Source organism: Dasypus novemcinctus, chromosome X (assembly GCF_030445035.2).
Source record: "Dasypus novemcinctus isolate mDasNov1 chromosome X, mDasNov1.1.hap2, whole genome shotgun sequence".
Lineage (NCBI taxonomy): Eukaryota > Metazoa > Chordata > Mammalia > Cingulata > Dasypodidae > Dasypus > Dasypus novemcinctus.
The window spans coordinates 114360474-114377264 of NC_080704.1; the positions used below are offsets into that span (position 1 = coordinate 114360474).

Here is a 16791-nt window from a genome sequence, read left to right on the forward strand (position 1 = left end):
TACCCTGTAACAGCAGCTGGCTCTAGGAGCTCCTTACTCTGCAGCCATCTTGCTGTATCGTTTTTATATTTTTATTCATGTAACATATATACAACCTAAATTTTCCCCTTTTACCACATTCAAATATATAATTCAGTCCTGTAATTACATTCATGATGTTGTGCTTCCATCATCATCATCCATTACCAAAACTTTTCATTACTCCAGATAGAAATTCTGCATCACTTAACATTAATTCCCCATTCCTTACTCTCCCCCAACCCCTGATAACCTACATTCTAGTTTCTGACTGTGAATTTGCTTATTTCATATCAATGAGATCATACAATATTTGTTCTTTTGTATCTGCCTTATTTCATTCAACATGATGTCTTCAGGTTTCATCCATGTTGTCACATGTATCAGAATTTCATTCCTTTTTATAGCTGAATAATATTTCATTGTATGGATAAATCACATTTTCTTTGTCCATTCATCTGATCTGCTGATGCACACTTGGCTTGTTTCATCTTTTGACAATAGTGATTAATGCTGCTAAAACCTCAGTTTGCAAATTTGTTTTCGAGTTCTTGTAATCAGTTCTTTTGTGTATATACCTAGAAGTAAGATTGCCAGGTCATATGGTAATTCTGTAGTTAACTTTCTAAGGAACTGCCAAACTGTCTTCTACTGGTGCTACACCATTATACATTCCAGACAATGAATAAGTATTCCTATTTCTCCACATCCTCTTGAACACTTGCTTTTTCCTTTTTTAAAAAATAGTAACCATTCTAGTGTGGTCTCTTACATTGCTTTTTTTTTCTTCCTATGATCTCTTTTTTTTTTTTAATGTTACATTAAAAAATATAAGAAGTTCCCATATACTCACCACCCCCCCTCACCCCACTCCTCCCACTTCAACAACCTCTTTCATCATTGTGGTACTTTCATTGCATTTGGTGAATACATTTTGTAGCACTGCTGCACCACATAGATAATAGTTTACACTGTAGTTTACACTCTCCCCCAGTCCATTCAGTGGGTTATGGCAGGATATATAATGTCCAGCATCTGTCCCAAAAATGCCCCCACATCACTTATCTTCTTCCCTCTCCATCCCCTCAGCAAATACTGTGGCCACTGTCTCCACATCAATGATACAATTATTCCATTGCTAGAGTCACAATAGTTCTATAGAAGAATACCAGTAAGTCCACTCTAATCCGTATTTTATTCCTCCATCCTGTAGACCCTGGGATGGTGACATCCACTCTACCTCTGTATCAAGAGGGGGCTTAGATCCCACATGTCTGATGGGTGGGATTCTCCTGCTTGCAGTTATAGACTCTCTCGGTTCCCTGGTGTGGTGGTTGACCATCCTAACCTCCCTGTTCACTGATCTGGGTAAGTCCAACGAACTGGTGAGTAGGTGTTATAACTCTGCTGAGGTTCAGGGTGCACCTGTCACATGGAAAATCTAAAGATTCAAGTCTCTTGAGCATAAACCAACCCCAGCACCAACCACAGTTTCAGTAAAAGTGACAGAAGAGACATATATAATTAGGCCACATCTAAGTCCAACTCCATCACACTCAGGAGCACAAATTCCAAAGTCGGGCCCACTGGCAAGGCACTAAACTCCAGAGCCATCTGCAATGACTGTAGGACCTGGGTGTCTCTGTAGCCCTCAGGAGAACTACTAACCGGGGTTGTATCTACTTGACTGTCTCTGGGATCTGCTGAGATGTGCGTAAGCATGACCCCTCTGATGACCTCCTAATTCATTTTGAAGAATCTTAGCCATATAAACTCATTTGTCTTTATCATTTCCCTCTTTTATTCAAGGTCTTTTTCTGGTAGCATCACCAGCTGGTGCTTGGTAGTAATGTTCAGATGTTCATTGGGTATTGTCATAGTGGGTAATGTTACATATGAATGTTCTTAATGACATCTAAAATGGTGAATCCTTTCCAGAAGTTTTCAATTTACTTTATTCAGGTCCATCAGAGGAATCATTATCAGTGATACTGTGGCCTTACAAAATGTGTTTCTTAAATTGTAAGAATTGAAAGTCTAAATGATTCCTGGATCCCTGAGCTACAGAATGAATGTTGTGTTCACAGTCATGAAAACAGTATTCATCTCAATAACCAGTAATGTTTGAAGTGAATCTTTTTTTCTGAGCAGTAAGTATCAACACTGGGCTTAAAATATTCAGTAAGCCATGCTGTCATCCAGACCTTGTTCTATTTATAGAGAACAGGCAAAGTAGATCTAGTATAATTCTTAAGGTCCTAAGGCTTTTCAGAATGGCAAATGAGCACTGGCTTCAATGTAAAGTCACCAGCTGCGTTAGCCCCTAAGGAGAGAGTCAACTTGATTTTTGAAGCTTTGAAGTCAGGCATTGGTTTTTCCTCCCTTGCTATGAAAGTTCTAAATGATATCTTCTTCTAATTGAAGGCTCTTTTGTCTACATTGAAAATCTCTTGTTTAGTGTAGCCATTTTCATCAATGATCTTAGCTAGCTATTCTGAATAACTTGATGCATTTTGCACTTTTATGTTATAGAGTTAGTTTCTTTCCTAAAACTTCAGGAACCCACCTCTGCTAGCTTCAGTCTTCTGCTGTAGCTACCTTACCTCTCTCAGTCTTCATTGAGTAGAGTTAGAGCCTTGCTCTGGATTAGGCATTATTTTAAGGGAATGTTGTGGCTGGCTTGATCTATCCAGACCACAAAACTTTCTCCATGTCAGCAATAAGGCTGTTTTGCTTTCTTATCATTTGTATGTTCTTTTATTTTCCTTTAAAATCACAACTTGGTTAACCGTTTGGCGCAAGAGGCCTAGATTTCAGCCTATTTGAGCAGTCAGCATGCCTTCCTCACTAAGCCTAATAATTTCCAGCTTTTGATTTAAAGCGAGAGACATATGACTCTTCCTTTCACTTGAACACTTAGAGACCACCGTAGGCTTATTAATTGACTTAATTTCAATATTGTTGTGTCTCAAGAAATGGGGAGACCTGAAAAGAGGGAGAGAGACCGGGGAATCACTGGTTGGTGGAGCAGGCAGAACACACAAAACATTCGTCAAGTTCATTGTCTTATATAGGCATGATTCGTGGTGTCGCAAAACAAATACAGTAGAAAGATCAAAGATCACAGATCACCATAATAGATATAATAATCAAAAAGTTTGAAACATTGTGATAGTTACCAAAATGTGACACAAACATGGAGTGAGCACATGCTGTTGGAAAAAATGGTGCTGGTTGACTTTCGTGATACTGATTTGCCACAGTTGATTTGTAAAACAACAACAACAACAACAAAAAACCAAACCAAAAAAACACATCAAAACACAGTATCTGCAAAGTGCAATAGAGTGAAGTGCAATAAAATGAGTTATGCCCATAATCCTTTTATTTCTGTGTGGTTGGTAATAATGTCTCTGCTTTCATTACTGATTTTAGTTATTTGTTTTTTTTAAAGTTTTATTTATTTGTTTATTTCTCTCCCCTCCCCCCCCCCCCCCACCACCCCGGTTGTCTGCTCTCTGTGTCTATTTGCTGTGTCTTCTTAGTCCGCTTCTGTTGTTGTGAGCCTATTTGCTGCGTCTTCTTAGTCTGCTTTTGTTGTTGTGAGCGGCACGGGAATCTGTGTTTCTTTTTGTTGCGTCATCTTATTGTGTCAGCTCTCCGTGTGTGCAGCACCATTCCTGGGCAAGCTGCACTTTCTTTCGCACTGGGCAGCTCTCCTTATGGGGCACACTCCTTGTGCGTGGGACTCCCCTATGCGGGGGACACTCCTGTGCCCCCGTGCTGCACGGCACTCCTTGCGCACATCAGCACTGCACGTGGGCAAGCTCCACATGGGTCAAGGAGGCCTGGGGTTTGAACCGCGGACCTCCCATGTGGTAGACGGATGCCCTGACCACTGGGCCAAGTCCGCCGCCCTGATTTTAGTTATTTGTGTCCTGCCTTTCTTTTTTTGTAATTCTAATTGAAGGTTTGTTGAATTTATTGTTTTTTCCAAAGAACCGAATTTTGGTTTTGTTGATTTTTTAATTCTATTTTTAAAATTCTCTATTTCATTTACATCCACTCTAATCTTTGTTATTTCCTTCCTTCTGCTAGCTTTTGGTTTAGTTTGCACTTCTTTTTCTAGATGCTCATGTTTTGAGGTCAGGTCTCTTCTCTTTCTTCTTCTTTAATTTAAGCACTAGAGCTATAAATTTCCCTTTCAGCATTGCCTTTGCTGCAACCCGAAAGTTTTGGAACGTTGTGGTTTCATTTTCATTTGTTTCCAGGTATTTGCTAATCTCTGTAATTTCTTCTTTGACCTATTGATTAAGAGTATGTGGTTTAATTTCTACATCTTTGTGAATTTTCCAGTTCTCACTCTTTTATTGATAGGGCTTCATTCCATTGTGTTCAGTTCAGCCATATTTTATGATTTCAATCTTTTTAAATGTATTAAGGTTTGTTTTGTGACCTAACATATGGTTGATCTTAGAGAATGACCCATGTCATGTGTTTTGTGCTGATCTTTGGTGAAGGGTTCTATGTATATCTGTTATGGTTTATTTGGTGTGTAGTTTCATTCATATCTTCTATTTCTTCATTGATCTTCTGTCTAGATGTTCTATCCTTATTGAAAATGATGTATTATTGAAGACTCCTACTTTTCATGTGGTACCATCTGTTTCTCCCTTCCATCTTGTCAATATTTGCTTCACATATTTTGGGTTTCTGCCATTAAGTGCATATATGTTTATAATTTATAAGTTATGCATGTATGTTATGTCATCACATTGAACTGCCCCCTTTATCCATATATAGTGACCTTCTTTGTCCCTAGTAACAGATTTTTATTTAAAATATTTTGTCTAATGTCAGTATAGCTATGCCTTCTCTCTTTTGGTTACTATACGCATGGTGAATTTTTCCATCCTTTCACTCTCAACCTACTTGTGTCTTTGAATTTAAGTTGAGTCTCTTATAAACAGCATATAGTTGAATCATGGCTTTCTATATGTTCTGCCAATCACTGCATTTTGACTGGAGAGTTTACTCCACATACATTTCAAGTAGCTGCTGGTAATGTAAGACTTTCTTCTGACATTTAGCTATTTGGCCTTTGTAAGTCTTATACCTTTTTGTTCCCTTAATTCTTCCATTAATGCCTGCTTTCATATTTCATGATTTTTTTGGTATTGTATCATTTTGAGTCCTTTCTCCTTTCCTTCTGTATCTATTTTTCATATATTTTCTTAGTTATTACCATGGGGCTTAATTTTAACATCCAAAATTTATAATAATCACATTTAATTTGATAACAACTTAATGTCAATATCATATACAAACACTTTTCTGTATCCCTCCACTCCCATTTTTGTTGTACTTGTTACAAATTATATCTTTTTTATTAGAGAAGTTGTGAGTTTACAGGACAATCATGTATAAAATACAGGATTCTCATATACTACCCTACTATTAAAACCTTGCATTGGTGTTTTACATTTGTAACAACTGATTAAAGCACATTTATATAATTGTATTTTTAACTATAGTCAATGGTTTAACTTAGGGTTCACTTTGTAGAACAGTTCTATGGATTTAAAAAAATTTTATTCTGGTGCCATAAGCAAAATCTAACATTTTCCCTTTTAACCACATTCTGATATATATATTTCAGTGCTGTTGATTATGTTCACATTTTTTTTGCTACCATCACCACCATCCATTACCAAAACCATCTGTGTCATTACAAATAGGAACCCTGGCATTTTAAGCCTTAATTTCCCATTCTCTATCTCTATCCCATTCCCCAGTAACCTATATTCTAGATTCTCATTCTTTTTTTTCCTCTTTATTTATTTTTTAATGTTACATTAAAAAATATGAGGTCCCCATATACCCCCCAACCCCCTCACGCCACTCCTCTGCCCATAACAACAATCTCCTCCATTATCATGAGACATTCATTGCATTTGGTGAATACATCTCTGAGCACCGCTGTACTTCATGGTCAATGGTCCACACCATAGCCCACACTCTCCCACAGTCCACCCAGTGGGCCATGGGAGGACATACAATGTCTGGTAACTGTCCCTACAGCACCACCCAGGACAACTCCAACCCCCAAAAATGCCCCCACATCACATCTCTTCTTCCCTCTCCCTACCATGCAGCAACCATGGCCACTTTCTCCACACCAGTGCTACAATTTCTTCCATTACTAATCACAATAGTTCCTTAGTAGAATATCAGTAAGTTCACTCTAATCCATGCTCTATTCCTCCATCCTGTGGACCCTGGCATGGTTATGTCCAGTCCCCCTCTACATCAAGAGGGGGCTTAGATTCCACATGGATGATGGATGCAATTCTCCTGCTTGCAGTTGTAGGCACTCTTGTCTCCCTGGTGTGGTGGTTTACCTTCTTCACCTCCCTGTTAGCTGGCCAGGGTATGTCCAATAAACCAGAGTATAGGAGCTGCAAGTTTGTTGAGGCCCAGGGCCTGGCTATTACATGGTCAGTCCAGAGATTCAGGTCCCCTGCGTATACATTAAACCCCAGCACCAACTACAGTTTAGATTCTCATTCTATGAGTTTGTTTATTCTAATTATTTCATATCAGTGAGAACATACAATATTTTTTCTTTTGTATTTGGCTTATTTTCACTCAACATGATGTCTTTAAGAATCTATATATAGTAAAATATACAAAAAAATACAATAAATATATACAAAAACATACAATAAAATAATACTGGCATTTGTAATTACCCATATGGTCACCTTTACTAGAGATCTTTATGCCTCTGTTATACACTATATAGTGTACTTTCCTTTGAGTCTGAAGAATTCCCTTTAGCATTGCTTTTAGGGCAGGTCTAGTGGTGGCGAATTCACTCACTTCTGTTTATCTGGGAATGTCTTAATTTCACCCTCATTTTTGAAAGATTGTCTTACCAGTTATAAAATTCTTGGTTGGCAATTGTTTTCTTTCAGTACTTTAACTATTATATCCCACTGTCTTCTTGCCACCATGGTTTCTCATGAGATATTGTCAAAGTCTTTTTGGGACTCAATTTTACATGATATATTGCTTTTCTCTTGCAATTTTCAGGATTCTCTTTTTCTTTGACATTCAAAAGTATTATCATAATGTGTCTCGACATTCTTCTCTTTGAGTTTATACTGTTTGGGGTTCACTGGACTTCTTGAGTGAGTATGTTCATGTCTTTTGTTAAAGTTGGGAAGTTTCCTGCCATTATTTCTTTAAATATTCCTTCTACCCCCTTTTTTCTTTCTTCCCTTTCTGGGAGTTCCATAATGCATATATTGGTATGCTTTATGTTGTTCCATAGGTCCCTTTAAGCTCCCTTCACTTTTTATTAATTCTTTTTTTTTTTTTGCATTTTTACATCTTTATTGCTCCTTTTAACATGTTTTGATTGTAATATTTTTCCAGTTTTTTCAAACATTGAATTATTCAGTAACTCAAAGTACCTTAAATCCCTACCATATTTATCATACAAAAAAAATGTCAGAATAAGACACAGGTAGTTTATGTACACTAGTAACTGGTAGCCATTAGGTGAGCAGTTTGGGTTGCCAGCTCTTCAGCCCTAGGAATATTTGTCATCTGTCAGAGCAGTACTCTTGCATTTTCAAAGAAAAGTGGGTATACATCACATATTAGAGGTGTAGAACTAAAGTTTGTTCCTTTTCACCCACCCCATTAAAAACATGAGTCTAATTCAAAAACAGACCACCCATCTCACAAACTATCAGTAAGCACAGTAGTGTCTACCTTTGGTAAGAAAATGTGTGGGTATTTGTTTAAGTACCAGAGTTATGCATCAGGGCACAGGTGACTGTCACGTAAGTTTATATTCCATAAATTCCACAAGCTGTGCCCTCAAGGAAGATGTCAGCATTTCCCTGAGAGACAGACTTTTGAAATACAAAATAAAAAATTGATTTTCCTATACTCAATCTTCTCTATTTGGTTGCAACTTATCCTTATGATAAAGTCACTCTTTGCTTTTCTGTATGAATCCCCAGCCATTTAAATGAAAGGTCCTAGACAGTATCTTACCCTCAGCTTTCTCTCCCTGTCATTTCTAGTTTTTCTCACCTCTGGAATGGCTCCAGTGATATTCAATCTTCTCCAAACCATGCCTTCTGCTGATTTGGGAATCTATTTTAAACTCCGTGGCACAAGTTGCCAAAAGTGGCTGACAAGTCATGTTGGGCTGAGATAACTTCTCTCCAAACACTCAACTTCTCACCTTGTGCTACTCTTTAGTCTTTCATCCCTTATTTCTTGTGCCAAATCATCTACCTTCCCCCCAAAGGACCTATGCATTTTTAACTGAAAGGCCTACCTCCAGAATTTCACACTATGGTCATATAAAAAGATTCATGCATTCTCTCTCCAAAATATGAATCTGGTATGTACCCTCTAACCAAAGAACCATTTGAACCCTCAGAGAAGAGATCAAAGGCATACAATAATCTTAGTACCATTTATATTTCTAAGAAGACTCAGAGTCTGTTGCATCTGATCTTAGTTTGCTCCCATTCCCTTCCCCACCCCAGGTTGGTCATTGTAGAGGTGCTGCCATGGCAGGACTTTCAATGAGAACAGGAGCACCTCCCACACATTCAAAAAGGGCTCATTGTGTGCATATGAAGCTCAGTGGTTGGGCGCCTCCCTCCCATGTATGAGGTCCCAGGTTCAATCCCTGGTACCTCCTAAAAAGGGGGGTTTATTAAATATGGAGTATTGGGCACATTCATTTCTATCTAGCAGCATAATCAGTTGAAGTGACAATCTCAGAGATAGGAAATTGGAGAGGGCTTAGGGATGCGTTATAGGGAAGGGCAGGTTCAGAAGAGTTTCCATGCAGGAGCAGTAGAGTGCAGATAGGACGCCTATCATCCATAAACTCCTAGCTGATCCTAAGGCTCTACACGTGTACATAGGGGCACTTAAAAGGCACAGAAGAAAGAAAAAATCAGAGCAGACATGAAAAAGTCAGGAAAGTTTCAAAAGTCCTGTACCCACATAGACCTATGAACAGAGGATTGAACCCTTAGTGGCCCAGTGTTGTTGAACACAACCTCTGTCCATTTATTAGCTGACAGTTAATCTACAAAGAAACAAGTGCATTGCATAGGAAGCCAGCATGAATTATATAACACATACTATATAAAATACGTTTCATATTTGTGTGTTTATGTATATGTATGCTCACACATATATCAAGGAAAGACATATATTGTATTGTATAGGGGAGAGAGAATTCATAGATTTAGTTCAAGCAAGACCAAAACAAAAATATGAAGGAAAAAATTAATAGCAGCAACAGTAAGTACCATAACAAGTATAAACAAGAATGTAGACATGCTAAAATATATTAAATCACTTAGAATGATCAGTTTTCAGAAAAGGAAAGTGATTCATATTTAGTGGGAAGTGCAGTGAACAGGAATGGTCCATAACTATCTCCAGAAGTCTGATAAATGAAGACATCAAACAGCTATTACAAATATGTCAAGAACTGAAGTAGATCATAGTTAATGAATGAAAAGAAAATATGACTACAATGAACCAACAAAAGGAAATTCTCAAGAGGAAAATGAAATTTATTTTAAAATGGAAATTTTATTGTTGGTGAAACAAAAATTCATGAAAAAAAAACAGTGGAAGAATGCAATAGATGGCTCAAGATGGTGAAAGAATGAATCTTGAACTTATAAATATAATCCACTCCAGAACCCAACTAAAAATTACTGAGGGAAAATTAGTAGAACCTCAGTCACCTGTGAGACATTAACTATAGCAACTTCCATGTAAAAGGACTTCTAGAAGGCGAGGAGAGAAAGGGGGAGAAAAATATTTGAAGAAACAATGACCAAAAATGAACTAGATTCAATAAGAAAAAATATCCACATAGAGGAAGTTAAAAAAAACCCTGCTAGAATGTATACAAAGAGATCAACCTCTTTGTGTTGGATCTCACAGACAAACTATGAAAACCAAATACAAGGACCAGTCCACAGACAAGATGTGTAGAAGAGAGATGGGGCCCTCAACTCAGCTTATATCAAACCAACAATGGCTTATTTGAAAAGAAGGAACTAAAAAGACTGTAAGATATGGAAAAGAAGGAATTAAAAAGTCTCTAAGATATTGTGGCTGTAGCAAGAAAAACATAGCAAGGAAGAAATTATTTCTCAGTTGGTTCTGGAACAGTTTATGATGAATGTATACTGCAGATACAGGCCCACTTTAAGAGAGAACTGGGATTCAAATGGAAGAACCCTGGAGAAACTCATGGAAGATCTAACCAATGATTGCATGAAGTCACCTGATTTTCTCCATGCCCACAAGCAGAGACAGGAAGCCCACTTCTCTGAGAATATGACTTTAATAGAAGCCATTCATCTCATGGAACAAATGCCAGCAGGGGCCCCGAGAGGAGAGAGCATGAGGACACCCTTCCAAGGTCTCCAAGTTATTCCCCTTCAAACAGGACAAGCAGATGGATATCAACATTTCTGTAATAGCCCAGTCAAGTAAATGACACTACTACTAGTTGATGCAATCAAGTACCTTTTCTGATTATTATTCAGGAAGATAATTGACCTAATCCTGAAGAGAAGAGTGGTTCTTGGGAGAACCTGCATAACTCCAGAAGAGCAGAGCTTGGTTCTCCATTTCCCAGGAAGGACTCCTAGGACAATTCTCTTATCAAGATGTCCCTATGGAGGTGGAACCACAATTTCTCCCCAAGACAGATCAGGCCAGACCTAAGCCTGTCCCTACCAACCAAAACAATGATGGAACATTCAGATGTGGGATAAACTAAGAAAGAATCCACAGTCCCCACACTCTTATGTGTCAGAACTAACCTAGGATCATTAGATATCCCTCTCAGCTAGACCCCCACCAGATAAGACACAGGAATGTGATACCATTTGTTTGTACCAGTGTCACAAAAGTTTCTTCCAGACATCAGAACTCTGTGTGCAACAGAAGATTCATGCAGTGGAGAAGCCCTGCAAGTACAGCACATGTGAAAAATCCTTCAACCAACAAATCATCTTCTGAGCTCATCAGATAATCAGAGAAGCTTCTGCCAGTCAACAATATACCCACTGCCATGTGAGGATCCATGAGAAAATTAGTATCAAAACTAATTCTGCCATACCAGAAGCTTCCCTTGCTACAGTCCCCACATAACATATATATTTAAAATTATCCTGTATACATAATTCCTACAAAATGTTAATTATTTTAGTAGGGAGAGCATTTAAAGGTTGGTTACTTGGGTATAATAATTCTGTCTTCCTCCTTCCTTTATTATGTGACACCCTTACTCAAAGTTTAATTCAGATAGAAAAAGAAAATTAAACAAAATCAAATACAAAGAGAAACTCTTGAAAACAACAAGAGAAAGATGGCTCATTACACAAAGTGGTATATTAATAAAATTAATGGATGGTGGCCACAAATCAGTGGAATTACAGGGTCAAAGCATTGTAAAGGAAAACAGTGTCAAGCATAAATTCTATGTCAAGCAAAGGAAAATGAATTTAAGACAATCCAAGAGAGAAAAATACCAAATAGTTAAGTGGTTGGCTTCAATAACAATTATTAACTCACAATTTCAGAAACTAGCAGTCCAAAATCAAGATTTCAATATGGCTATAGTTTCCCAGGAGTCAGTCATTCTGGTGATAGCAGCAATTCATTATATGGTGATATCCTAGGTGTTTGCCTATGACTTTCTCCTGCTGATGTTTCCCAAATTTACTCTGCTTATAAAGGATCCAGGAATACAGTCCTACTTACAAATAAGTTCATACACAAAGTCATAGAGATTAAGAATAAGATCTGGGCAGTTCTGGGAACAAATAATTCCATCTACCATACATGTCTTAAGAGAAAACTGAAAGCAAGTAATTCAGACTGAAAAGAACTTACTCCACTTGGGGAACAATGAAAAGCACAAGAAATGATAAATATGTGGGATAATATAAAAGCCTCTATAGGTACACCTTTCCTTATTTCTTGTTTTAATTTAAGAGATACAAAATTGTATAAGTCAGTAATTATAATATTACATGGAGCATTTATAATACATAAAAAGTATATATCATAACAGCCTAAAGAGAAGGGGAAAGAAATTGAGGTACATTGGTGCAATGTTTCTGTATTTTGGGAATTAAGTTAGCATTGATCTGAAGTAGTGTCATAAAATAAGATGCATTCCAATCTTTCAATTAGAATCACAAAAGGATACATTAAAAATAAACAAATCAATTTAAATGGTACAATAAATAATAACTTACACAAATCAAGACAGCCAAGAGGAAGAGAAGAACAAACAAGATAGGAGGCATAGAAAATAACTACTTTTGTGGGATATATAAATACAGAAATGGCAACAACTCACTGAATGTGATTGCCTAAACAGCCCAGCCAAAGTTAGAGATCATCAGACTGGATGAAATTTCAAGATCTAACAAAGTACTGTCTATAAGAGTCCATTTTAGATTCAAAGATACAAGAAGAGTGAAAATAAAATGATGAGAAAAGACATACCATTCAAACAGAAACCATCAGAAAACTAGAATAGTTATATTAGTATCAGACAAAATAGGCTTTACAAGAAATACTACTTGAGATAAAGCTGGATATTTCATAATAACAGAAAACTCAACGCATGAAGAAAATATAAATGAAAATACATGCATACTTAACATCTAAGCCTCAAAATAACTAAAATAAACCTGACACATATTTCAGAGATAGCCCTGTAAAGAATGTGAGAGACAAGGTTACTGTCTCATGAACTTCCCCAATTTAGTACTTCTCACTTTATACTGCCAAGTTCATTGCATTCAGGCTTATTGTTTTTTCAAGATTTATTCCCCATTCCCCCACCCCCGTTGTTTTGCACTCATTGTCTGCTCTCTGTGTTCTTCTGTGTCTGTTTGTCTTCTCTTTAAGTGGCACTGGGAACTGATTCTGGACCTTCAAGAGTGGGAGAGAGGTGCCAATCTCTTGCACCACCTCAGGTCCCTGGTCTTATTGTTCCTCCTCTGTGTCTCTTTTTGTTGTGTCAACTTGCTGTGCCAGCTTTCTGCATGGGCCAGCACTCCTGTGTGGGCCAGCACTCCACATTGGCCAGCTCTCCACTCAGGCCATCTTGCAGTGTAGGCCAGCTTGCCTTCACCAGGAGGCACTGGGAATAGAACCTTGGACCTCCTATATGGTAGATGGGAGCCCAATCACTTGAGCCACATACATTTCCCACAACCTGACTGTTTTTAAGCACATGTTTACTAATTTGGCACATGTAGATCATATTCTCCCTCTGAATGCCCATACTACTAGTTTTAATATGTATACAGTTAATGTACAATTAATGTTTTAGAATGGAAAACAAGAGTAAATGAATGAATGGATGGTACCCCACACAGAGGTGAAGAAGCAAGGCAGCATAGCATATTCTAGGAACAGTTATACCGAAGATTTTTCCAGATGCCTTCAGTAGAATTTTCTAAACTGAATTCCTAGAGATGTTAATGGGTTTTCGATGAAAAACAGAAGTCAGTACTCAAAATTTACATTCTTTTCATTTCTTGGATACTCTCAATGCCCATTACTGTGTTTAAGTCAATTTCTCCACTTTCCCAAATTCCAATTATTTGATCAGAATTTGATTAAAAACTTGAGAATTCTCAGAATCCTGTTTAAAATAAGCTGACCTCTAGTGTAATGTAGTTCTGATGAGATGGTAGGGAGAGAGGCTGGAGAGATGAACTGTGGACAGGCCATGAGATTTTTGGTATGAAATGCTGAAATGTTTGGACTTTACTGTGCAGACATAAGCAGTTGAAAGATTTTTAATAAGGGTGTTATATTTTTTATAGCAACAATAAAGATGATGAATTGGAGAGAGGTCAGTCTAGAAGCAGAGGAACTAGTAGGAAACTTGTGATAGAGAGCTAGGCTATAAGTAATGAAGACTAGGGCTAAGTCTATGGCAGGAAGAACATGGAGGAGAACAGAAACTAGGAAAACATATTTAAGGAGTGAGTTGACACATCATCACTAACTCCATCAATGAATGAGGGAGCAGGACATGACAAGGAAATCTTCCATCTTCTGGCTTAGAGCATTTGTGGTAAAATTTGCTGACAGGTAAGAGGGGGCAGAACTTTGGGGGAAGAGCTTTAGTTTGAGGTATCCATGAGTGTCCAACTGGAAATTCAGATATGGGGCTGAGGAGACAGTTTTCACTAGATGTGAGGGACTGTGATCACTTGCATAGTGATTCAGTTGAATCCACAGTTTGGATGTGGAAACTCAGGAGAGAATGTAGAGCGAGGGGTATATGGGCAGGAGATTGAACCTTGGGGGCATCAACATGAGAGGGATAAATAGAGGAAGATTAGACTGAGAAGAAAGAAACCTAGGGGTAGGAAGGAATTAAAAAAAGATGATATGGGTAAGCCTAGGTGGTGGTAGGGAAGAACATAATCAAACATATAAACAATGGTGAGAAATCAGGAAGAAAGATGAAGATAATGAAAGGAATGTGTCTGTTGCATTTGAGATCTTGAATGTAAGTGGTAACCTCAGAAGAGCAGTTTCATTGAGTAGTTGGCAGAAGTGTGACAAGATCACGGCTGGTTAACTTGAAATGAGTAAATGGTGCCAGATAACGGCTTAAGACTCATCTAAGAAATATACCTCTGAGAGGAGAGTGAGGGAGCAGTATTTACACTGGTAGGGCTATCTCAGTTTTGGATGAGTCATAAAGAGAGGGGAGAGCATTCTTATGTGCCAAGTGAAAGCCAGAGAGAGGGAGAGGAGATATCTGATGGGATTGAGAAAGGTTGTTGGAGTAAGAGGAGAAGCAACGTAGTCAAGGCCAACTGAAATAGGCCTAGTAATATTTTCTTATTCTAATATCTTGTCCATCGATTGGTATATTTCCCTAAGACACAATATTTGGAGTAGATTCAGTAAGTTAGGCAAAAACATCTTACTCATTTGTGTTTTTTTACAACAGTAAGTTAGAACAAATAAGAGTTAACTTGCCCAGAAACATGCCTTGCTCATCCTGCTGCTTCTGCTCTGCTCCCACCCCTCTCCACATAGATTCTGTAAATAATATCCAAACTTATGGTGTCCTCCCATGTGATCTGCCTTCTTCTCAGCTCTCCAATTGCATCCCTAACCAATTTTCCCCACTCTTTTATCTACCTTGAACTGGAAATTTCTTTCCTTATTTTAGGCATTTGCCCTTCTTGTGACTGCTGATGAGAACACTCATTCCTTAGCAATTTGCATGGCTGCCTCATTCAAATTCTTCATAGCTAAACCTGAAAGTCACTTCATCTCCTCACATGAAATGAGATCTGTAATCACCCATATTTTATTAGTGATCATAATAGTCTTTTATTAATTTATTCTTTCTTCCTTTAATGTGGTTATTTTTAAAAACTTTATAGTTAGAGAAGTTTAGGTTCATATCCAGAAAAATCACAATAAAACTATAGGGAATTCCCATACAACATCCCTGCACCCACACAGAGTTACCCCTATTATTGACATCTTAGATTAGTGTTGACAATTTGTTATAATTGATGAACCAATTGCTACTAATCGAAGTCTATAGATTATATTAATCTTTTTAATTCTGTTAGATCATTGCATGGGACAATGGCTATCTTTTCTGGCATTTAATTAGGCCTCATGGTAATAAATAACCATCAAGGTGACTGTGATTTACCATAATGCCAGTTTTTCAATATGCAACATTCCAGATTGTGAAATGAGAAAGAGAAAATATGTCAAGATTTATTGTCCTCTTCATTCTGAGTGTGTAAATACTCACCACCAAAAGAGTACAGAGTTATTCCTCTCCCAGCGGGGCATGTAGAGCAGAGATCTATCAACTCTGGCCTGAGCAGTTAGTGTATCTGAGATATTGGCCATGTTCGAATCTTTTCCCCTGTTCTTTGGGTGATTTATGCTAAGTAATAAACTATTCACTTACTAAAAGCTTTTTTGTGACTAAACCTTTGTTCCCAAGATGCACTACAGATCAACTTGTTCCAGTGATTTTGGGGCTGCAAGTAGAGTACCTTTCAAATTATAGAATGGAATTGTTTATTTTTGGCAATCATTTTCATCATTATTTAATACCATTTGTATGGTGGTGTCTTGAGCAAAAGAGGACTGATGGGCGTGTGGGCTAAACTGAGGTTTTGCCTCTTGTCTACCATGCTGGGTAGAGGTAATGACCTACAGTTGGGCTACCTATGGCATGCTGTCTACATCCGCTGGAAGAAAGGTATCAATCAATGGGACTTTGAGAATCCCCTGTGAATTCCAAGGAGTTGGATAGCTGGTTAAATCCCGAGATTAATGAGGTTGAATCTTCCAATGACTGGCATACAGTCCCTGGCTCGTGGCTTATATCTCTTCTCATTCTGGAACCAGGATTACAAACAGGCCTCCAAGAATAATATGTGGTGAGTGTGAGACCAGTCATTATTCAGGAGACTATTAGAATGGAAGATTGTGACCAATGCCATGATTTTAGAAGTGTTTTTCCTAAAGGTAGGTTGGTAGTCTATCATTTCTATCATATCGTATGTTTTAAAGGCAATTTACCTCCCTGAACTGTGGTATTGAGGAAATCCTATTCCTTCAGTCAATGCTTCTCCCTGTTCCAGCTGGGAAAGCACATTTCTTTTGCAGACTTGATAT

At 37.8% G+C, this 16791-nt stretch overlaps 1 protein-coding gene across 1 annotated transcript in view; it reads left to right on the forward strand.

Moving 5' to 3' along the window:
* DNAAF6 (dynein axonemal assembly factor 6) overlaps window positions 1-16791 on the forward strand; it is a 140273-nt gene that overhangs the window by 66601 nt on the left and 56881 nt on the right. The window lies entirely within an intron of this gene.